Source organism: Sceloporus occidentalis, unplaced genomic scaffold (assembly GCF_023333645.1).
Source record: "Sceloporus occidentalis isolate IW3139 unplaced genomic scaffold, rSceOcc1.0.p SCAF_29, whole genome shotgun sequence".
Taxonomy (NCBI): domain Eukaryota; kingdom Metazoa; phylum Chordata; class Lepidosauria; order Squamata; family Phrynosomatidae; genus Sceloporus; species Sceloporus occidentalis.
In genome coordinates, this window is record NW_028317009.1 from 12,358,874 (window position 1) to 12,383,575 (window position 24,702).

Sequence of the window (24,702 nt, forward strand, 5' to 3'; positions counted from 1 at the left end):
AGACAGTAACAGAGTGTAAGAGACAGTAACAGAGTGTAAGAGGGTGTAAGAGACAGTAGGAGAGTGTAAGAGAGTGTAAGAGAGTGTAAGAGAGTGTAAGAGACAGTAACAGAGTGTAAGAGACAGCAGCAGAGTGTAAGAGAGTGTAACAGAGTATAGGAGACAGTAACAGAGTATAGGAGACAGTAACAGAGTATAGGAGACAGTAACAGAGTGTAAGAGAGTGTAAGAGACAGTTACAGAGTGTAAGAGAGTGTAACATAGTGTAAGAGACAGTAACAGAGTGTAAGAGACAGCAGAAGAGTGTAAGAGAGTTGAAGAGACAGTCGCAGAGTGTAATAGACAGTAAGAGTGTAAGAGAGTGTTATAGACAGTAGCAGAGTGTAAGAGACAGTAGCAGAGTGTAATAGACAGTAACAGAGTGTAAGAGAGTGTTATAGACAGTAGCAGAGTGTAAGAGACAATAGCAGAGTGTAAGAGACAGTAGCAGAGTGTAATAGACTGTAGCAGAGTGTAACATAGTGTAAGAGAGTGTAAGAGACAGTAGCAGAGTGTAATAGACAGTAACAGAGTGTAAGAGAGTGTTATAGACAGTAGCAGAGTGTAAGAGAGTGTAAGAGACAGTTACAGAGTGTAAGAGAGTGTAACAGAGTGTAAGAGAGTGTAAGAGACAGTAACATAGTGTAGGAGAGTGTAAGAGACAGTAGCAGAGTGTAAGAGAGTGTAAGAGAGTGTTATAGACAGTAGCAGAGTGTAAGGGACAATAGCAGAGTGTAAGAGACAGTAGCAGAGTGTAATAGACTGTAGCAGAGTGTAAAATAGTGTAAGAGAGTGTAAGAGACAGTAGCAGAGTGTAATAGACAGTAATAGAGTGTAAGAGAGTGTTACAGACAGTAGCAGAGTTTAAGAGACAGTAACAGAGTGTAAGAGACAGTAAGAGTGTAAGAGGGTGTAAGAGACAGTAGCAGAGTGTAGGAGAGTGTAAGAGAGTGTAAGAGAGTGTAAGAGACAGTAACAGAGTGTAAGAGACAGTAACAGAGTGTAAGAGACAGCAGCAGAGTGTAAGAGAGTGTAACAGAGTATAGGAGACAGTAACAGAGTATAGGAGACAGTAACAGAGTGTAAGAGAGTGTAAGAGACAGTTACAGAGTGTAAGAGAGTGTAACATAGTGTAAGAGACAGTAACAGAGTGTAAGAGACAGCAGAAGAGTGTAAGAGAGTTGAAGAGACAGTCGCAGAGTGTAATAGACAGTAACAGAGTGTAAGAGAGTGTTATAGACAGTAGCAGAGTGTAAGAGACAATAGCAGAGTGTAATAGACTGGAGCAGAGTGTAACATAGTGTAAGAGAGTGTAAGAGACTGTAGCAGAGTGTAATAGACAGTAACAGAGTGTAAGAGAGTGTTATAGACAGTAGCAGAGTGTAAGAGACAATAGCAGAGTGCAAGAGACAGTAGCAGAGTGTAATAGACAGCAGCAGAGTGTAAGAGAGTGTAAGAGACAGTAGCAGAGTGTAATAGACAGTAACAGAGTGTAAGAGAGTGTTATAGACAGTAGCAGAGTGTAAGAGACAATAGCAGAGTGTAAGAGACAGTAGCAGAGTGTAATAGACTGTAGCAGAGTGTAACAGTGTAAGAGAGTGTAAGAGACAGTAGCAGAGTGTAATAGACATTAACAGAGTGTAAGAGAGTGTTATAGACCGTAGCAGAGTTTAAGAGACAGTAACAGAGTGTAAGAGACAGTAACAGAGTGTAAGAGGGTGTAAGAGACAGTAGCAGAGTGTAGGAGAGTGTAAGAGAGTGTAAGAGACAGTAACAGAGTGTAAGAGACAGTAACAGAGTGTAAGAGACAGCAGCAGAGTGTAAGAGAGTGTAACAGAGTGTAAGAGACAGTAACAGAGCGTAAGAGACAGTAGCAGAGTGTAAGAGACAGAAGCAGAGTGAAAGAGAGAGTAGCAGAGTGTAAGAGACAGTAGCAGAGAGTAAGAGACAGTAGCAGAGTGTAAGAGAGTGTAATAGACAGTAACAGAGTGTAAGAGAGTGTAACAGCGTGTAAGAGAGTGTAACAGAGTGTAAGAGAGTGTAAGAGACAGTAACAGAGTGTAAGAGACAGTAACAGAGTGTAAGAGACAGCAGCAGAGTGTAAGAGTGTGTAACATAGTGTAAGAGAGTGAAAGAGACAGTAGCAGAGTGTAATAGACAGTAATAGAGTGTAAGAGACAGTATCAGAGTGTAAGAGACAATAGCAGAGTGTAAGAGACAGTAGCAGAGTGTAATAGACTGTAGCAGAGTGTAACAGAGTGTAAGAGAGTGTAAGAGACAATAGCAGAGTGTAATAGACAGTAACAGAGTGTAAGAGAGTGTTATAGACAGTAGCAGAGTGCAAGAGACAATAGCAGAGTGTAAGAGACAGTAGCAGAGTGTAATAGACAGTAACAGAGTGTAAGAGACAGTAACAGAGTGTAAGAGACAGCAGCAGAGTGTAAGAGTGTAAGAGACAGTAACAGAGTGTAAGAGAGTGTAACAGAGTGTAAGAGACAGTAACAGAGTGTACGAGACAGTAACAGAGTGTACGAGACAGTAACAGAGTGTAAGAGACAGTAACAGAGTATACGAGAGTGTAGTAGAGTGTAAGAGACAGTAACAGAGCGTAAGAGACAGTAGCAGTGTGTAAGAGACAGAAGCAAAGTGAAAGAGAGAGTAGCAGAGTGTAAGAGACAGTAGCAGAGTGTAAGAGACAGTAGCAGAGTGTAAGAGACAGTAACAGAGTGTAAGAGAGTGTAACAGCGTGTAAGAGAGTGTAACAGAGTGTAAGAGACAGTAAGATAGTGTAACAGAGTGTAAGAGACAGTAACAGAGTGTAGGAGAGTGTAAGAGACAGTAACGGAGTGTAAGAGACAGTAACAGAGTGTAAGAGACAGCAGCAGAGTGTTAGAGAGTGTAACATAGTGTAAGAGAGTGTAAGAGACAGTAGCAGAGTGTAATAGACAGTAACAGAGTGTAATAGAGTGTAAGAGACAGTAGCAGAGTGTAAGAGACAGTAGCAGAGTGTAATAGACTGTAGCAGAGTGTAACAGAGTGTAAGAGAGTGTAAGAGACAATAGCAGAGTGTAATAGACAGTAACAGAGTGTAAGAGAGTGTTATAGACAGTAGCAGAGTGCAAGAGACAATAGCAGAGTGTAAGAGACAGTAGCAGAGTGTAATAGACTGTAACAGAGTGTAACAGAGTGTAAGAGAGTGTAAGAGACAGTAGCGGAGTGTAATAGACAGTAACAGAGTGTAAGAGAGTGTTATAGACAGTAGCAGAGTGTTATAGACAATAGCAGAGTGTAAGAGACAGTAGCAGAGTGTAATAGACAGTAACAGAGTGTAAGAGAGTGTAAGAGACAGTAGCAGAGTGTAATAGACAGTAACAGAGTGTTATAGACAATAGCAGAGTGTAAGAGACAGTAGCAGAGTGTAATAGACAGCAGCAGAGTGTAAGAGAGTGTAAGAGACAGTAGCAGAGTGTAATAGACAGTAACAGAGTGTAAGAGAATGTTATAGACAGTATCAGAGTGTAAGAGACAATAGCAGAGTGTAAGAGACAGTAGCAGAGTGTAATAGACTGTAGCAGAGTGTAACATAGTGTAAGAGAGTGTAAGAGACAGTAGCAGAGTGTAATAGACAGTAACAGAGTGTAAGAGAGTGTTATAGACAGTAGCAGAGTGTAAGAGAGTGTAAGAGACAGTTACAGAGTGTAAGAGAGTGTAACAGAGTGTAAGAGAGTGTAAGAGACAGTAACATAGTGTAGGAGAGTGTAAGAGACAGTAACAGAGTGTAAGAGACAGTAACAGAGTGTAAGAGACAGTAGCAGAGTGTAGGAGAGTGTAAGAGAGTGTAAGAGACAGTAAGAGTGTAAGAGACAGTAACAGAGTGTAAGAGACAGCAGCAGAGTGTAAGAGAGTGTAACAGAGTGTAAGAGACAGTAACAGAGCGTAAGAGACAGTAGCAGAGTGTAAGAGACAGAAGCAGAGTGAAAGAGAGAGTAGCAGAGTGTAAGAGACAGTAGCAGAGTGTAAGAGACAGTAGCAGAGTGTAAGAGAGTGTAAGAGACAGTAACAGAGTGTAAGAGAGTGTAAGAGAGTGTAACAGCATGTAAGAGAGTGTAACAGAGTGTAAGAGAGTGTAAGAGACAGTAACAGAGTGTAGTAGAGTGTAAGAGACAGTAACAGAGTGTAAGAGACAGTAACAGAGTGTAAGAGACAGCAGCAGAGTGTAAGAGAGTGTAACATAGTGTAAGAGAGTGAAAGAGACAGTAGCAGAGTGTAATAGACAGTAACAGAGTGTAAGAGAGTGTTATAGACAGTAGCAGAGTGTAAGAGACAATAGCAGAGTGTAAGATACAGTAGTAAAGTGTAAGAGACAGTAACAGAGTGTAAGAGACAGTAGCAGAGTGAAAGAGGCAGTAGTAGAGTGTAGTAGAGTGTACCAGAGTGTCACATGGCATATACCGTCCTCTAGGATCACATAGTCCTGAATGATCTCAGTATACTGTGAACGTCTTTGGGGATCTCTTCGCGTAGACATCGTAAACCTGTGTAAGAGACAGTAAAAGAGTATATGAGACAGTAGCGGAGTGTAAGAGAGTGTGACAGAGCATAGGAGACAGTAACAGAGTATAGGAGACGGTAACAGAGTGTAAGAGAGTGTAAGAGACAGTAACAGAGTGTAAGAGACAGTAACAGAGTGTAAGAGACAGCAGCAGAGTGTAAGAGAGTGTAACATAGTGTAAGAGAGTGAAAGAGACAGTAGCAGAGTGTAATAGACAGTAACAGAGTGTAGGAGAGTGTCAGAGACAGTAACAGAGTGTAAGAGTCAGCAGCAGAGTGTAAGAGAGTGTAACATAGTGTAAGAGAGTGTAAGAGACAGTAGCAGAGTGTAATAGACAGTAACAGAGTGTAAGAGAGTGTTATAGACAGTAGCAGAGTGTAAGAGACAATAGCAGAGTGTAAGAGACAGTAGCAGAGTGTAAGAGAGTGTTATAGACAGTAGCAGAGTGTAGGAGAGTGTAAGAGAGTGTAAGAGACAGTAGCAGAGTGTAATAGACAGTAACAGAGTGTAAGAGAGTGTTATAGACAGTAGCAGAGTTTAAGAGACAGTAACAGAGTGTAAGAGACAGTAACAGAGTGTAAGAGGGTGTAAGAGACAGTAGCAGAGTGTAGGAGAGTGTAAGAGAGTGTAAGAGAGTGTAAGAGACAGTAACAGAGTGTAAGAGACAGTAACAGAGTGTAAGAGACAGCAGCAGAGTGTAAGAGAGTGTAACAGAGTATAGGAGACAGTAACAGAGTATAGGAGACAGTAACAGAGTGTAAGATAGTGTAAGAGACAGTTACAGAGTGTAAGAGAGTGTAACACAGTGTAAGAGACAGTAACAGAGTGTAAGAGACAGTAGCAGAGTGTAATAGACTGTAGCAGAGTGTAACATAGTGTAAGAGAGTGTAAGAGACAGTAGCAGAGTGTAATAGACAGTAACAGAGTGTAAGAGAGTGTTATAGACAGTAGCAGAGTGTAAGAGACAATATCAGAGTGTAATAGAGTGTAGCAGAGTGTAATAGAGTGTAGCAGAGTGTAAGAGAGTGTAAGAGACAGTAGCAGAGTGTAATAGACAGTAACAGAGTGTAAGAGAGTGTTATAGACAGTTGCAGAGTGTAAGAGACAATAGCAGAGTGTAAGATACAGTAGAAGAGTGTAAGAGACTGTAACAGAGTGTAAGAGACAGTAACAGAGTGTAAGAGACAGTAACAGAGTGTAAGAGACAGTAGCAGAGTGAAAGAGACATTAGTAGAGTGTAGTAGAGTGTAAGAGAGAGTCACGTGGCATACACCGTCCTCTAGGACCACATGGTCCCGAATGATCTCAGTATACTGTGAACGTCTTTGGGTATCTCTTCGCGTAGACATCGTAAACCTGTGTAAGAGACAGTAACAGAGTATATGAGACAGCAGCAGAGTGTAAGAGAGTGTAACATAGTGTAAGACAGTGTAAGAGACAGTAGCAGAGTGAAAGAGACAGTAGCAGAGTGTAAGAGACAGTAGCAGAGTGTAAGAAACAGTAACAGAGTGTAAGAGATAGTAGCAGAGTGTAAGAGAGTGTAAGAGACAGTAACAGTGTGTAAGAGGGTGTAACAGCGTGTAAGAGAGTGTAACAGCATGTAAGAGAGTGTAACAGAGTGTAAGGGAGTGTAAGAGACAGTAACAGAGTGTAAGGGGGTGTAAGAGACAGTAGAAGAGTGTAGGAGAGTGTAAGAGAGTGTAAGAGAGTGTAAGAGAGTGTAATAGACAGTAACAGAGTGTAAGAGACAGTAAAAGAGTGTAAGAGACAGCGGCAGAGTGTAAGAGAGTGTAAGAGACAGTAACAGAGTGTAAGAGACAGTAACAGAGTGTAAGAGACAGTAACAGAGTATACGAGAGTGTAGTAGAGTGTAAGAGACAGTAACAGAGTGTACGAGACAGTAACAGAGTGTAAGAGACAGTAACAGAGTATACGAGAGTGTAGTACAGTGTAAGACACAGTAACAGAGCGTAAGAGATAGTAGCAGAGTGTAAGAGACAGTAGCAGAGTGAAAGAGACAGTAGCAGAGTGTTCGAGACAGTAGCAGAGTGTAAGAAACAGTAACAGAGTGTAAGAGACAGCAGCAGAGTGTAAGAGAGTGTAAGAGACAGTAACAGTGTGTAAGAGGGTGTAACAGCGTGTAAGAGAGTGTAACAGCGTGTAAGAGAGTGTAACAGAGTGTAAGAGAGTGTAAGAGACAATAACAGAGTGTAAGAGGGTGTAAGAGACAGTAGCAGAGTGTAAGAGAGTGTAAGAGAGTGTTATAGACAGTAGCAGAGTGTAAGAGACAATAGCAGAGTGTAAGAGACAGTAGCAGAGTGTAATAGACTGTAGCAGAGTGTAACAGTGTAAGAGAGTGTAAGAGACAGTAGCAGAGTGTAATAGACAGTAACAGAGTGTACGAGAGTGTTATAGACAGTAGCAGAGTTTAAGAGACAGTAACAGAGTGTAAGAGACAGTAACAGAGTGTAAGAGGGTGTAAGAGACAGTAGGAGAGTGTAAGAGAGTGTAAGAGAGTGTAAGAGAGTGTAAGAGACAGTAACAGAGTGTAAGAGACAGTAACAGAGTGTAAGAGACAGCAGCAGAGTGTAAGAGAGTATAACAGAGTATAGGAGACAGTAACAGAGTATAGGAGACAGTAACATAGTGTAAGAGAGTGTAAGAGACAGTTACAGAGTGTAAGAGAGTGTAACATAGTGTAAGAGACAGTAACAGAGTGTAAGAGACAGCAGAAGAGTGTAAGAGAGTTGAAGAGACAGTCGCAGAGTGTAATAGACAGTAACAGAGTGTAAAAGAGTGTTATAGACAGTAGCAGAGTGTAAGAGACAATAGCAGAGTGTAATAGACTGGAGCAGAGTGTAACATAGTGTAAGACAGTGTAAGAGACTGTAGCAGAGTGTAATAGACAGTAACAGAGTGTAAGAGAGTGTTATAGACAGTAGCAGAGTGTAAGAGACAATAGCAGAGTGTAAGAGACAGTAGCAGAGTGTAATAGACAGCAGCAGAGTGTAAGAGAGTGTAAGAGACAGTAGCAGAGTGTAATAGACAGTAACAGAGTGTAAGAGAGTGTTATAGACAGTAGCAGAGTGTAAGAGACAATAGCAGAGTGTAAGAGACAGTAGCAGAGTGTAATAGACTGTAGCAGAGTGTAACATAGTGTAAGAGAGTGTAAGAGACAGTAGCAGAGTGTAATAGACAGTAACAGAGTGTAAGAGAGTGTTATAGACAGTAGCAGAGTGTAAGAGAGTGTAAGAGACAGTTACAGAGTGTAATAGAGTGTAACAGAGTGTAAGAGAGTGTAAGAGACAGTAACATAGTGTAGGAGAGTGTAAGAGACAGTAACAGAGTGTAAGAGACAGTAGCAGAGTGTAAGAGAGTGTAAGAGAGTGTTATAGACAGTAGCAGAGTGTAAGGGACAATAGCAGAGTGTAAGAGACAGTAGCAGAGTGTAATAGACTGTAGCAGAGTGTAAAATAGTGTAAGAGAGTGTAAGAGACAGTAGCAGAGTGTAATAGACAGTAATAGAGTGTAAGAGACAGTAAGAGTGTAAGAGGGTGTAAGAGACAGTAGCAGAGTGTAGGAGAGTGTAAGAGAGTGTAAGAGACAGTGACAGAGTGTAAGAGACAGCAGCAGAGTGTAAGAGACAGTAAGAGAGTGTAACAGAGTGTAAGAGACAGTAACAGAGTGTACGAGAGTGTAGTAGAGTGTAAGAGACAGTAACAGAGCATAAGAGACAGTAACAGAGCATAAGAGACAGAAGCAGAGTGTAAGAGACAGAAACAGAGTGAAAGAGAGAGTAGCAGAGTGTAAGAGACAGTAGCAGAGTGTAAGAGAGTGTAAGAGAAATTAACAGAGTGTAATAGAGTGTAACAGAGTGTAAGGGAGTGTAAGAGACAGTAACAGAGTGTAAGGGGGTGTAAGAGACAGTAGAAGAGTGTAGGAGAGTGTAGGAGAGTGTAAGAGAGTGTAATAGACAGTAACAGAGTGTAAGAGACAGTAACAGAGTGTAAGAGACAGCAGCAGAGTGTAAGAGAGTGTAAGAGACAGTAACAGAGTGTAAGAGAGTGTAACAGAGTGTAAGAGACAGTAACAGAGTGTACGAGACAGTAACAGAGTGTAAGAGACAGTAACAGAGTGTAAGAGACAGTAACAGAGTATACGAGAGTGTAGTAGAGTGTAAGAGACAGTAACAGAGCGTAAGAGACAGTAGCAGTGTGTAAGAGACAGAAGCAAAGTGAAAGAGAGAGTAGCAGAGTGTAAGAGACAGTAGCAGAGTGTAAGAGACAGTAGCAGAGTGTAAGAGAGTGTAAGAGACAGTAACAGAGTGTAAGAGAGTGTAACAGCGTGTAAGAGAGTGTAACAGAGTGTAAGAGACAGTAAGAGAGTGTAACAGAGTGTAAGAGACAGTAACAGAGTGTAGGAGAGTGTAAGAGACAGTAAAAGAGTGTAAGAGACAGCAGCAGAGTGTTAGAGAGTGTAACATAGTGTAAGAGAGTGTAAGAGACAGTAGCAGAGTGTAATAGACAGTAACAGAGTGTAATAGAGTGTAAGAGACAGTAGCAGAGTGTAAGAGACAGTAGCAGAGTGTAATAGACTGTAGCAGAGTGTAACAGAGTGTAAGAGAGTGTAAGAGACAATAGCAGAGTGTAATAGACAGTAACAGAGTGTAAGAGAGTGTTATAGACAGTAGCAGAGTGCAAGAGACAATAGCAGAGTGTAAGAGACAGTAGCAGAGTGTAATAGACTGTAAGAGAGTGTAAGAGACAGTAGCGGAGTGTAATAGACAGTAACAGAGTGTAAGAGAGTGTTATAGACAGTAGCAGAGTGTTATAGACAATAGCAGAGTGTAAGAGACAGTAGCAGAGTGTAATTGACAGCAGCAGAGTGTAAGAGAGTGTAAGAGACAGTAGCAGAGTGTAATAGACAGTAACAGAGTGTAAGAGAGTGTTATAGACAGTATCAGAGTGTAAGAGACAATAGCAGAGTGTAAGAGACAGTAGCAGAGTGTAATAGACTGTAGCAGAGTGTAACATAGTGTAAGAGAGTGTAAGAGACAGTAGCAGAGTGTAATAGACAGTAACAGAGTGTAAGAGAGTGTTATAGCCAGTAGCAGAGTGTAAGAGAGTGTAAGAGACAGTTACAGAGTGTAAGAGAGTGTAACAGAGTGTAAGAGAGTGTAAGAGACAGTAACATAGTGTAGGAGAGTGTAAGAGACAGTAACAGAGTGTAAGAGACAGTAACAGAGTGTAAGAGACAGTAACAGCGTGTAAGAGGGTGTAAGAGACAGTAGCAGAGTGTAGGAGAGTGTAAGAGAGTGTAAGAGACAGTAAGAGTGTAAGAGACAGTAACAGAGTGTAAGAGACAGCAGCAGAGTGTAAGAGAGTGTAACAGAGTGTAAGAGACAGTAACAGAGCGTAAGAGACAGTAGCAGAGTGTAAGAGACAGAAGCAGAGTGAAAGAGAGAGTAGCAGAGTGTAAGAGACAGTAGCAGAGTGTAAGAGACAGTAGCAGAGTGTAAGAGAATGTAAGAGACAGTAACAGAGTGTAAGAGAGTGTAACAGCATGTAAGAGAGTGTAACAGAGTGTAAGAGAGTGTAAGAGACAGTAACAGAGTGTAGTAGAGTGTAAGAGACAGTAACAGAGTGTAAGAGACAGTAACAGAGTGTAAGAGACAGCAGCAGAGTGTAAGAGAGTGTAACATAGTGTAAGAGAGTGAAAGAGACAGTAGCAGAGTGTAATAGACAGTAACAGAGTGTAAGAGAGTGTTATAGACAGTAGCAGAGTGTAAGAGACAATAGCAGAGTGTAAGATACAGTAGCAAAGTGTAAGAGACAGTAACAGAGTGTAAGAGACAGTAGCAGAGTGAAAGAGGCAGTAGTAGAGTGTAGTAGAGTGTACCAGAGTGTCACATGGCATATACCGTCCTCTAGGATCACATAGTCCTGAATGATCTCAGTATACTGTGAACGTCTTTGGGGATCACTTCGCGTAGACATCGTAAACCTGTGTAAGAGACAGTAAAAGAGTATATGAGACAGTAGCGGAGTGTAAGAGAGTGTGACAGAGCATAGGAGACAGTAACAGAGTATAGGAGACGGTAACAGAGTGTAAGAGAGTGTAAGAGACAGTAACAGAGTGTAAGAGACAGCAGCAGAGTGTAAGAGAGTGTAACATAGTGTAAGAGAGTGAAAGAGACAGTAGCAGAGTGTAATAGACAGTAACAGAGTGTAGGAGAGTGTAACAGCGTGTAAGAGAGTGTAACAGAGTGTAAGAGAGTGTAAGAGACAGTAACAGAGTGTAGGAGAGTGTAAGAGACAGTAACAGAGTGTAAGAGACAGTAACAGAGTGTAAGAGACAGCAGCAGAGTGTAAGAGAGTGTAACATAGTGTAAGAGAGTGAAAGAGACAGTAGCAGAGTGTAATAGACAGTAACAGAGTGTAGGAGAGTGTCAGAGACAGTAACAGAGTGTAAGAGTCAGCAGCAGAGTGTAAGAGAGTGTAACATAGTGTAAGAGAGTGTAAGAGACAGTAGCAGAGTGTAATAGACAGTAACAGAGTGTAAGAGAGTGTTATAGACAGTAGCAGAGTGTAAGAGACAATAGCAGAGTGTAAGATACAGTAGCAGAGTGTAAGAGACAGTAACAGAGTGTAAAAGACAGTAACAGAGTGTAAGAGACAGTAGCAGAGTGAAAGAGACAGTAGTAGAGTGTAGTAGAGTGTAAGAGAGTGTCACATGGCATATACCGTCCTCTAGGATCACATAGTCCTGAATGATCTCAGTATACTGTGAACGTCTTTGGGGATCTCTTCGCGTAGACCTCGTAAACCTGTGTAAGAGACAGTAAAAGAGTATATGAGACAGTAGTGGAGTGTAAGAAAGTGTAACAGAGTATAGGAGACAGTAACAGAGTGTAAGAGAGTGTAAGAGACAGTTACAGAGTGTAAGAGAGTGTAACCGAGTGTAACAGAGTGTAAGAGACAGTAACAGAGTGTAAGAGAAAGCAGCAGAGTGTAAGAGAGTGTAAGAGACAGTAGCAGAGTGTAATAGACAGTAACAGAGTGTAAGAGAGTGTTATAGACAGTAGCAGAGTGTTATAGACAATAGCAGAGTGTAAGAGACAGTAGCAGAGTGTAATAGACAGCAGCAGAGTGTAAGAGAGTGTAAGAGACAGTAGCAGAGTGTAATAGACAGTAACAGAGTATAAGAGAGTGTTATAGACAGTAGCAGAGTGTAAGAGACAATAGCAGAGTGTAAGAGACAGTAGCAGAGTGTAATAGACTGTAGCAGAGTGTAACATAGTGTAAGAGAGTGTAAGAGACAGTAGCAGAGTGTAATAGACAGTAACAGAGTGTAAGAGAGTGTTATAGACAGTAGCAGAGTTTAAGAGACAGTAACAGAGTGTAAGAGACAGTAACAGAGTGTAAGAGGGTGTAAGAGACAGTAGCAGAGTGTAGGAGAGTGTAAGAGAGTGTAAGAGAGTGTAAGAGACAGTAACAGAGTGTAAGAGACAGTAACAGAGTGTAAGAGACAGCAGCAGAGTGTAAGAGAGTGTAACAGAGTATAGGAGACAGTAACAGAGTATAGGAGACAGTAACAGAGTGTAAGAGAGTGTAAGAGACAGTTGCAGAGTGTAAGAGAGTGTAACATAGTGTAAGAGACAGTAACAGAGTGTAAGAGACAGCAGAAGAGTGTAAGAGAGTTGAAGAGACAGTCGCAGAGTGTAATAGACAGTAAGAGAGTGTTATAGACAGTAGCAGAGTGTAAGAGACAATAGCAGAGTGTAATAGACTGGAGCAGAGTGTAACATAGTGTAAGAGAGTGTAAGAGACTGTAGCAGAGTGTAATAGACAGTAACAGAGTGTAAGAGAGTGTTATAGACAGTAGCAGAGTGTAAGAGACAATAGCAGAGTGCAAGAGACAGTAGCAGAGTGTAATAGACAGCAGCAGAGTGTAAGAGAGTATAAGAGACAGTAGCAGAGTGTAATAGACAGTAACAGAGTGTAAGAGAGTGTTATAGACAGTAGCAGAGTGTAAGAGACAATAGCAGAGTGTAAGAGACAGTAGCAGAGTGTAATAGACTGTAGCAGAGTGTAACAGTGTAAGAGAGTGTAAGAGACAGTACCAGAGTGTAATAGACATTAACAGAGTGTAAGAGAGTGTTATAGACAGTAGCAGAGTTTAAGAGACAGTAACAGAGTGTAAGAGACAGTAACAGAGTGTAAGAGGGTGTAAGAGACAGTAGCAGAGTGTAGGAGAGTGTAAGAGAGTGTAAGAGACAGTAACAGAGTGTAAGAGACAGTAACAGAGTGTAAGAGACAGCAGCAGAGTGTAAGAGAGTGTAACAGAGTGTAAGAGACAGTAACAGAGCGTAAGAGACAGTAGCAGAGTGTAAGAGACAGAAGCAGAGTGAAAGAGAGAGTAGCAGAGTGTAAGAGACAGTAGCAGAGAGTAAGAGACAGTAGCAGAGTGTAAGAGAGTGTAATAGACAGTAACAGAGTGTAAGAGAGTGTAACAGCATGTAAGAGAGTGTAACAGAGTGTAAGAGAGTGTAAGAGACAGTAACAGAGTGTAAGAGACAGTAACAGAGTGTAAGAGACAGCAGCAGAGTGTAAGAGTGTGTAACATAGTGTTAGAGAGTGAAAGAGATAGTAGCAGAGTGTAATAGACAGTAACAGAGTGTAATAGAGTGTAAGAGACAGTAGCAGAGTGTAAGAGACAATAGCAGAGTGTAAGAGACAGTAGCAGAGTGTAATAGACTGTAGCAGAGTGTAACAGAGTGTAAGAGAGTGTAAGAGACAATAGCAGAGTGTAATAGACAGTAACAGAGTGTAAGAGAGTGTTATAGACAGTAGCAGAGTGCAAGAGACAATAGCAGAGTGTAAGAGACAGTAGCAGAGTGTAATAGACAGTAACAGAGTGTAAGAGACAGCAGCAGAGTGTAAGAGTGTAAGAGACAGTAACAGAGTGTAAGAGAGTATAACAGAGTGTAAGAGACAGTAACAGAGTGTACGAGACAGTAACAGAGTGTACGAGACAGTAACAGAGTGTAAGAGACAGTAACAGAGTATACGAGAGTGTAGTAGAGTGTAAGAGACAGTAACAGAGCGTAAGAGACAGTAGCAGTGTGTAAGAGACAGAAGGAAAGTGAAAGAGAGAGTAGCAGAGTATAAGAGACAGTAGCAGAGTGTAAGAGACAGTAGCAGAGTGTAAGAGACAGTAACAGAGTGTAAGAGAGTGTAACAGCGTGTAAGAGAGTGTAACAGAGTGTAAGAGACAGTAAGAGAGTGTAACAGAGTGTAAGAGACAGTAACAGAGTGTAGGAGAGTGTAAGAGACAGTAACGGAGTGTAAGAGACAGTAACAGAGTGTAAGAGACAGCAGCAGAGTGTAAGAGAGTGTAACAGAGTGTAAGAGACAGTAACAGAGCGTAAGAGACAGTAGCAGAGTGTAAGAGACAGAAGCAGAGTGAAAGAGAGAGTAGCAGAGTGTAAGAGACAGTAGCAGAGTGTAAGAGACAGTAGCAGAGTGTAAGAGAGTGTAAGAGACAGTAACAGAGTGTAAGAGAGTGTAACAGCATGTAAGAGAGTGTAACAGAGTGTAAGAGAGTGTAAGAGACAGTAACAGAGTGTAGTAGAGTGTAAGAGACAGTAACAGAGTGTAAGAGACAGTAACAGAGTGTAAGAGACAGCAGCAGAGTGTAAGAGAGTGTAACAGAGTGTAAGAGAGTGAAAGAGACAGTAGCAGAGTGTAATAGACAGTAACAGAGTGTAAGAGAGTGTTATAGACAGTAGCAGAGTGTAAGAGACAATAGCAGAGTGTAAGATACAGTAGCAAAGTGTAAGAGACAGTAACAGAGTGTAAGAGACAGTAGCAGAGTGAAAGAGGCAGTAGTAGAGTGTAGTAGAGTGTACCAGAGTGTCACATGGCATATACCGTCCTCTAGGATCACATAGTCCTGAATGATCTCAGTATACTGTGAACGTCTTTGGGGATCTCTTCGCGTAGACATCGTAAACCTGTGTAAGAGACAGTAAAAGAGTATATGAGACAGTAGCGGAGTGTAAGAGAGTGTGACAGAGCATAGGAGACAGTAACAGAGTATAGGAGACGGTAACAGAGTGTAAGAGAGTGTAAGAGACAGTAACAGAGTGTAAGAGACAGTAACAGAGTGTAAGAGACAGCAGCAGAGTGTAAGAGAGTGTAACATAGTGTAAGAGAGTGAAAGAGACAGTAGCAGAGTGTAATAGACAGTAACAGAGTGTAGGAGAGTGTAACAGCGTGTAAGAGAGTGTAACAGAGTGTAAGAGAGTGTAAGAGACAGTAACAGAGTGTAGGAGAGTGTAAGAGACAGTAACAGAGTGTAAGAGACAGTAACAGAGTGTAAGAGACAGCAGCAGAGTGTAAGAGAGTGTAACATAGTGTAAGAGAGTGAAAGAGACAGTAGCAGAGTGTAATAGACAGTAACAGAGTGTAGGAGAGTGTCAGAGACAGTAACAGAGTGTAAGAGTCAGCAGCAGAGTGTAAGAGAGTGTAACATAGTGTAAGAGAGTGTAAGAGACAGTAGCAGAGTGTAATAGACAGTAACAGAGTGTAAGAGAGTGTTATAGACAGTAGCAGAGTGTAAGAGACAATAGCAGAGTGTAAGAGACAGTAACAGAGTGTAAGAGACAGTAGCAGAGTGAAAGAGACAGTAGTAGAGTGTAGTAGAGTGTAAGAGAGTGTCACATGGCATATACCGTCCTCTAGGATCACATAGTCCTGAATGATCTCAGTATACTGTGAACGTCTTTGGGGATCTCTTCGCGTAGACCTCGTAAACCTGTGTAAGAGACAGTAAAAGAGTATATGAGACAGTAGTGGAGTGTAAGAAAGTGTAACAGAGTATAGGAGACAGTAACAGAGTGTAAGAGAGTGTAAGAGACAGTTACAGAGTGTAAGAGAGTGTAAGAGAGTGTAACAGAGTGTAAGAGACAGTAACAGAGTGTAAGAGACAGCAGAAGAGTGTAAGAGAGTTGAAGAGACAGTCGCAGAGTGTAATAGACAGTAACAGAGTGTAAGAGAGTGTTATAGACAGTAGCAGAGTGTAAGAGACAATAGCAGAGTGTAATAGACTGGAGCAGAGTGTAACATAGTGTAAGAGAGTGTAAGAGACTGTAGCAGAGTGTAATAGACAGTAACAGAGTGTAAGAGAGTGTTATAGACAGTAGCAGAGTGTAAGAGACAATAGCAGAGTGTAAGAGACAGTAGCAGAGTGTAATAGACAGCAGCAGAGTGTAAGAGAGTGTAAGAGACAGTAGCAGAGTGTAATAGACAGTAACAGAGTGTAAGAGAGTGTTATAGACAGTAGCAGAGTGTAAGAGACAATAGCAGAGTGTAAGAGACAGTAGCAGAGTGTAATAGACTGTAGCAGAGTGTAACAGTGTAAGAGAGTGTAAGAGACAATAGCAGAGTGTAATAGACATTAACAGAGTGTAAGAGAGTGTTATAGACAGTAGCAGAGTTTAAGAGACAGTAACAGAGTGTAAGAGACAGTAACAGAGTGTAAGAGACAGTAACAGAGTGTAAGAGGGTGTAAGAAACAGTAGCAGAGTGTAGGAGAGTGTAAGAGAGTGTAAGAGACAGTAACAGAGTGTAAGAGACAGTAACAGAGTGTAAGAGACAGCAGCAGAGTGTAAGAGAGTGTAACAGAGTGTAAGAGACAGTAACAGAGCGTAAGAGACAGTAGCAGAGTGTAAGAGACAGAAGCAGAGTGAAAGAGAGAGTAGCAGAGTGTAAGAGACAGTAGCAGAGAGTAAGAGACAGTAGCAGAGTGTAAGAGAGTGTAATAGACAGTAACAGAGTGTAAGAGAGTGTAACAGCATGTAAGAGAGTGTAACAGAGTGTAAGAGAGTGTAAGAGACAGTAACAGAGTGTAAGAGACAGTAACAGAGTGTAAGAGACAGCAGCAGAGTGTAAGAGTGTGTAACATAGTGTAAGAGAGTGAAAGAGATAGTAGCAGAGTGTAATAGACAGTAACAGAGTGTAATAGAGTGTAAGAGACAGTAGCAGAGTGTAAGAGACAATAGCAGAGTGTAAGAGACAGTAGCAGAGTGTAATAGACTGTAGCAGAGTGTAACAGAGTGTAAGAGAGTGTAAGAGACAATAGCAGAGTGTAATAGACAGTAACAGAGTGTAAGAGAGTGTTATAGACAGTAGCAGAGTGCAAGAGACAATAGCAGAGTGTAAGAGACAGTAGCAGAGTGTAATAGACAGTAACAGAGTGTAAGAGACAGTAACAGAGTGTAAGAGACAGCAGCAGAGTGTAAGAGTGTAAGAGACAGTAACAGAGTGTAAGAGAGTGTAACAGAGTGTAAGAGACAGTAACAGAGTGTACGAGACAGTAATAGAGTGTACGAGACAGTAACAGAGTGTAAGAGACAGTAACAGAGTATACGAGAGTGTAGTAGAGTGTAAGAGACAGTAACAGAGCGTAAGAGACAGTAGCAGTGTGTAAGAGACAGAAGCAAAGTGAAAGAGAGAGTAGCAGAGTGTAAGAGACAGTAGCAGAGTGTAAGAGACAGTAGCAGAGTGTAAGAGTGTAAGAGACAGTAACAGAGTGTAAGAGAGTGTAACAGCGTGTAAGAGAGTGTAACAGAGTGTAAGAGAGTGTAACAGAGTGTAAGAGAGTGTAACAGAGTGTAAGAGACAGTAACAGAGTGTAGGAGAGTGTAAGAGACAGTAACGGAGTGTAAGAGACAGTAACATAGTGTAAGAGACAGCAGCAGAGTGTTAGAGAGTGTAACATAGTGTAAGAGAGTATAAGAGACAGTAGCAGAGTGTAATAGACAGTAACAGAGTGTAATAGAGTGTAAGAGACAGTAGCAGAGTGTAAGAGACAGTAGCAGAGTGTAATAGACTGTAGCAGAGTGTAACAGAGTGTAAGAGAGTGTAAGAGACAATAGCAGAGTGTAATATACAGTAACAGAGTGTAAGAGAGTGTTATAGACAGTAGCAGAGTGCAAGAGACAATAGCAGAGTGTAAGAGACAGTAGCAGAGTGTAATAGACTGTAACAGAGTGTAACAGAGTGTAAGAGAGTGTAAGAGACAGTAGCGGAGTGTAATAGACAGTAACAGAGTGTAAGAGAGTGTTATAGACAGTAGCAGAGTGTTATAGACAATAGCAGAGTGTAAGAGACAGTAGCAGAGTGTAATTGACAGCAGCAGAGTGTAAGAGAGTGTAAGAGACAGTAGCAGAGTGTAATAGACAGTAACAGAGTGTAAGAGAGTGTTATAGGCAGTATCAGAGTGTAAGAGACAATAGCAGAGTGTAAGAGACAGTAGCAGAGTGTAATAGACTGTAGCAGAGTGTAACATAGTGTAAGAGAGTGTAAGAGACAGTAGCAGAGTGTAATAGACAGTAACAGAGTGTAAGAGAGTGTTATAGACAGTAGCAGAGTTTAAGAGACAGTAACAGAGTGCAAGAGACAGTAACAGAGTGTAAGAGGGTGTAAGAGACAGTAGCAGAGTGTAGGAGAGTGTAAGAGAGTGTAAGAGAGTGTAAGAGACAGTAACAGCGTGTAAGAGACAGTAACAGAGTGTAAGAGACAGCAGCAGAGTGTAAGAGAGTGTAACAGAGTATAGGAGACAGTAACAGAGTGTAAGAGAGTGTAAGAGACAGTTACAGAGTGTAAGAGAGTGTAACATAGTGTAAGAGACAGTAACAGAGTGTAAGAGACAGCAGAAGAGTGTAAGAGAGTTGAAGAGACAGTCGCAGAGTGTAATAGACAGTAACAGAGTGTAAGAGAGTGTTATAGACAGTAGCAGAGTGTAAGAGACAATAGCAGAGTGTAATAGACTGGAGCAGAGTGTAACATAGTGTAAGAGAGTGTAAGAGACTGTAGCAGAGTGTAATAGACAGTAACAGAGTGTAAGAGAGTGTTATAGACAGTAGCAGAGTGTAAGAGACAATAGCAGAGTGTAAGAGACAGTAGCAGAGTGTAATAGACAGCAGCAGAGTGTAAGAGAGTGTAAGAGACAGTAGCAGAGTGTAATAGACAGTAACAGAGTGTAAGAGAGTGTTATAGACAGTAGCAGAGTGTAAGAGACAATAGCAGAGTGTAATAGACAGCAGCAGAGTGTAAGAGAGTGTAAGAGACAGTAGCAGAGTGTAATAGACAGTAACAGAGTATAAGAGAGTGTTATAGACAGTAGCAGAGTGTAAGAGACAATAGCAGAGTGTAAGAGACAGTAGCAGAGTGTAATAGACTGTAGCAGAGTGTAACAGTGTAAGAGAGTGTAAGAGACAGTAGCAGAGTGTAATAGACATTAACAGAGTGTAAGAGAGTGTTATAGACAGTAGCAGAGTTTAAAAGACAGTAACAGAGTGTAAGAGACAGTAACAGAGTGTAAGAGGGTGTAAGAGACAGTAGCAGAGTGTAGGAGAGTGTAAGAGAGTGTAAGAGACAGTAAGAGTGTAAGAGACAGTAACAGAGTGTAAGAGACAGCAGCAGAGTGTAAGAGAGTGTAACAGAGTGTAAGAGACAGTAACAGAGCGTAAGAGACAGTAGCAGAGTGTAAGAGACAGAAGCAGAGTGAAAGAGAGAGTAGCAGAGTGTAAGAGACAGTAGCAGAGTGTAAGAGACAGTAGCAGAGTGTAAGAGAGTGTAAGAGACAGTAACAGAGTGTAAGAGAGTGTAACAGCATGTAAGAGAGTGTAACAGAGTGTAAGAGAGTGTAAGAGACAGTAACAGAGTGTAGTAGAGTGTAAGAGACAGTAACAGAGTGTAAGAGACAGTAACAGAGTGTAAGAGACAGCAGCAGAGTGTAAGAGAGTGTAACATAGTGTAAGAGAGTGAAAGAGACAGTAGCAGAGTGTAATAGACGGTAACAGAGTGTAAGAGAGTGTTATAGACAGTAGCAGAGTGTAAGAGACAATAGCAGAGTGTAAGATACAGTAGCAAAGTGTAAGAGACAGTAACAGAGTGTAAGAGACAGTAGCAGAGTGAAAGAGGCAGTAGTAGAGTGTAGTAGAGTGTACCAGAGTGTCACATGGCACATACCGTCCTCTTGGATCACATAGTCCTGAATGATCTCAGTATACTGTGAACGTCTTTGGGGATCTCTTCGCGTAGACATCGTAAACCTGTGTAAGAGACAGTAAAAGAGTATATGAGACAGTAGCGGAGTGTAAGAGAATGTGACAGAGCATAGGAGACAGTAACAGAGTATAGGAGACGGTAACAGAGTGTAAGAGAGTGTAAGAGACAGTAACAGAGTGTAAGAGACAGTAACAGAGTGTAAGAGACAGCAGCAGAGTGTAAGAGAGTGTAACATAGTGTAAGAGAGTGAAAGAGACAGTAGCAGAGTGTAATAGACAGTAACAGAGTGTAGGAGAGTGTAACAGCGTGTAAGAGAGTGTAACAGAGTGTAAGAGAGTGTAAGAGACAGTAACAGAGTGTAGGAGAGTGTAAGAGACAGTAACAGAGTGTAAGAGACAGTAACAGAGTGTAAGAGACAGTAACAGAGTGTAAGAGACAGCAGCAGAGTGTAAGAGAGTGTAACATAGTGTAAGAGAGTGAAAGAGACAGTAGCAGAGTGTAATAGACAGTAACAGAGTGTAGGAGAGTGTCAGAGACAGTAACAGAGTGTAAGAGTCAGCAGCAGAGTGTAAGAGAGTGTAACATAGTGTAAGAGAGTGTAAGAGACAGTAGCAGAGTGTAATAGACAGTAACAGAGTGTAAGAGAGTGTTATAGACAGTAGCAGAGTGCAAGAGACAATAGCAGAGTGTAAGAGACAGTAGCAGAGTGTAATAGACAGTAACAGAGTGTAAAAGACAGTAACAGAGTGTAAGAGACAGTAGCAGAGTGAAAGAGACAGTAGTAGAGTGTAGTAGAGTGTAAGAGAGTGTCACATGGCATATACCGTCCTCTAGGATCACATAGTCCTGAATGATCTCAGTATACTGTGAACGTCTTTGGGGATCTCTTCGCGTAGACCTCGTAAACCTGTGTAAGAGACAGTAAAAGAGTATATGAGACAGTAGTGGAGTGTAAGAAAGTGTAACAGAGTATAGGAGACAGTAACAGAGTGTAAGAGAGTGTAAGAGACAGTTACAGAGTGTAAGAGAGTGTAAGAGAGTGTAACAGAGTGCAAGAGACAGTAACAGAGTGTAAGAGACAGCAGCAGAGTGTAAGAGAGTGTAAGATACAGTAGCAGAGTGTAATAGACAGTAACAGAGTGTAAGAGAGTGTTATAGACAGTAGCATAGTGTTATAGACAATAGCAGAGTGTAAGAGACAGTAGCAGAGTGTAATAGACAGCAGCAGAGTGTAAGAGAGTGTAAGAGACAGTAGCAGAGTGTAATAGACAGTAACAGAGTGTAAGAGAGTGTTATAGACAGTAGCAGAGTGTAAGAGACAATAGCAGAGTGTAAGAGACAGTAGCAGAGTGTAATAGACTGTAGCAGAGTGTAACATAGTGTAAGAGAGTGTAAGAGACAGTAGCAGAGTGTAATAGACAGTAACAGAGTGTAAGAGAGTGTTATAGACAGTAGCAGAGTTTAAGAGACAGTAACAGAGTGTAAGAGGGTGTAAGAGACAGTAGCAGAGTGTAGGAGAGTGTAAGAGAGTGTAAGAGAGTGTAAGAGACAGTAACAGAGTGTAAGAGACAGTAACAGAGTGTAAGAGACAGCAGCAGAGTGTAAGAGAGTGTAACAGAGTATAGGAGACAGTAACAGAGTATAGGAGACAGTAACAGAGTATAGGAGACAGTAACAGAGTGTAAGAGAGTGTAAGAGACAGTTACAGAGTGTAAGAGAGTGTAACATAGTGTAAGAGACAGTAACAGAGTGTAAGAGACAGCAGAAGAGTGTAAGAGAGTTGAAGAGACAGTCGCAGAGTGTAATAGACAGTAACAGAGTTTAAGAGAGTGTTATAGACAGTAGCAGAGTGTAAGAGACAATAGCAGAGTGTAATAGACTGGAGCAGAGTGTAACATAGTGTAAGAGAGTGTAAGAGACTGTAGCAGAGTGTAATAGACAGTAACAGAGTGTAAGAGAGTGTTATAGACAGTAGCAGAGTGTAAGAGACAATAGCAGAGTGTAAGAGACAGTAGCAGAGTGTAATAGACAGCAGCAGAGTGTAAGAGAGTGTAAGAAACAGTAGCAGAGTGTAATAGACAGTAACAGAGTGTAAGAGAGTGTTATAGATAGTAGCAGAGTGTAAGAGACAATAGCAGAGTGTAAGAGACAGTAGCAGAGTGTAATAGACTGTAGCAGAGTGTAACAGTGTAAGAGAGTGTAAGAGACAGTAGCAGAGTGTAATAGACATTAACAGAGTGTAAGAGAGTGTTATAGACAGTAGCAGAGTTTAAGAGACAGTAACAGAGTGTAAGAGACAGTAACAGAGTGTAAGAGGGTGTAAGAGACAGTAGCAGAGTGTAGGAGAGTGTAAGAGAGTGTAAGAGACAGTAACAGAGTGTAAGAGACAGTAACAGAGTGTAAGAGACAGCAGCAGAGTGTAAGAGAGTGTAACAGAGTGTAAGAGACAGTAACAGAGCGTAAGAGACAGTAGCAGCGTGTAAGAGACAGAAGCAGAGTGAAAGAGAGAGTAGCAGAGTGTAAGAGACAGTAGCAGAGAGTAAGAGACAGTAGCAGAGTGTAAGAGAGTGTAATAGACAGTAACAGAGTGTAAGAGAGTGTAACAGCGTGTAAGAGAGTGTAACAGAGTGTAAGAGAGTGTAAGAGACAGTAACAGAGTGTAAGAGACAGTAACAGAGTGTAAGAGACAGCAGCAGAGTGTAAGAGTGTGTAACATAGTGTAAGAGAGTGAAAGAGATAGTAGCAGAGTGTAATAGACAGTAACAGAGTGTAATAGAGTGTAAGAGACAGTAGCAGAGTGTAAGAGACAATAGCAGAGTGTAAGAGACAGTAGCAGAGTGTAATAGACTGTAGCAGAGTGTAACAGAGTGTAAGAGAGTGTAAGAGACAATAGCAGAGTGTAATAGACAGTAACAGAGTGTAAGAGAGTGTTATAGACAGTAGCAGAGTGCAAGAGACAATAGCAGAGTGTAAGAGACAGTAGCAGAGTGTAATAGACAGTAACAGAGTGTAAGAGACAGTAACAGAGTGTAAGAGACAGCAGCAGAGTGTAAGAGTGTAAGAGACAGTAACAGAGTGTAAGAGAGTGTAACAGAGTGTAAGAGACAGTAACAGAGTGTACGAGACAGTAACAGAGTGTACGAGACAGTAACAGAGTGTAAGAGACAGTAACAGAGTATACGAGAGTGTAGTAGAGTGTAAGAGACAGTAACAGAGTATACGAGAGTGTAGTAGAGTGTAAGAGACAGTAACAGAGCGTAAGAGACAGTAGCAGTGTGTAAGAGACAGAAGCAAAGTGAAAGAGAGAGTAGCAGAGTGTAAGAGACAGTAGCAGAGTGTAAGAGACAGTAGCAGAGTGTAAGAGTGTAAGAGACAGTAACAGAGTGTAAGAGAGTGTAACAGCGTGTAAGAGAGTGTAACAGAGTGTAAGAGACAGTAAGAGAGTGTAACAGAGTGTAAGAGACAGTAACAGAGTGTAGGAGAGTGTAAGAGACAGTAACGGAGTGTAAGAGACAGTAACAGAGTGTAAGAGACAGCAGCAGAGTGTTAGAGAGTGTAACATAGTGTAAGAGAGTGTAAGAGACAGTAGCAGAGTGTAATAGACAGTAACAGAGTGTAATAGAGTGTAAGAGACAGTAGCAGAGTGTAATAGACTGTAGCAGAGTGTAACAGAGTGTAAGAGAGTTTAAGAGACAATAGCAGAGTGTAATAGACAGTAACAGAGTGTAAGAGAGTGTTATAGACAGTAGCAGAGTGCAAGAGACAATAACAGAGTGTAAGAGACAGTAGCAGAGTGTAATAGACTGTAACAGAGTGTAACAGAGTGTAAGAGAGTGTAAGAGACAGTAGCGGAGTGTAATAGACAGTAACAGAGTGTAAGAGAGTGTTATAGACAGTAGCAGAGTGTTATAGACAATAGCAGAGTGTAAGAGACAGTAGCAGAGTGTAATTGACAGCAGCAGAGTGTAAGAGAGTGTAAGAGACAGTAGCAGAGTGTAATAGACAGTAACAGAGTGTAAGAGAGTGTTATAGACAGTATCAGAGTGTAAGAGACAATAGCAGAGTGTAAGAGACAGTAGCAGTGTGTAATAGACTGTAGCAGAGTGTAACATAGTGTAAGAGAGTGTAAGAGACAGTAGCAGAGTGTAATAGACAGTAACAGAGTGTAAGAGAGTGTTATAGACAGTAGCAGAGTGTAAGAGAGTGTAAGAGACAGTTACAGAGTGTAAGAGAGTGTAACAGAGTGTAAGAGAGTGTAAGAGACAGTAACATAGTGTAGGAGAGTGTAAGAGACAGTAACAGAGTGTAAGAGACAGTAACAGAGTGTAAGAGGGTGTAAGAGACAGTAGCAGAGTGTAGGAGAGTGTAAGAGAGTGTAAGAGACAGTAAGAGTGTAAGAGACAGTAACAGAGTGTAAGAGACAGCAGCAGAGTGTAAGAGAGTGTAACAGAGTGTAAGAGACAGTAACAGAGCGTAAGAGACAGTAGCAGAGTGTAAGAGACAGAAGCAGAGTGAAAGAGAGAGTAGCAGAGTGTAAGAGACAGTAGCAGAGTGTAAGAGACAGTAGCAGAGTGTAAGAGAGTGTAAGAGACAGTAACAGAGTGTAAGAGAGTGTAACAGCATGTAAGAGAGTGTAACAGAGTGTAAGAGACAGTAACAGAGTGTAGTAGAGTGTAAGAGACAGTAACAGAGTGTAAGAGACAGTAACAGAGTGTAAGAGACAGCAGCAGAGTGTAAGAGAGTGTAACATAGTGTAAGAGAGTGAAAGAGACAGTAGCAGAGTGTAATAGACAGTAACAGAGTGTAAGAGAGTGTTATAGACAGTAGCAGAGTGTAAGAGACAATAGCAGAGTGTAAGATACAGTAGCAAAGTGTAAGAGACAGTAACAGAGTGTAAGAGACAGTAGCAGAGTGAAAGAGGCAGTAGTAGAGTGTAGTAGAGTGTACCAGAGTGTCACATGGCATATACCGTCCTCTAGGATCACATAGTCCTGAATGATCTCAGTATACTGTGAACGTCTTTGGGGATCTCTT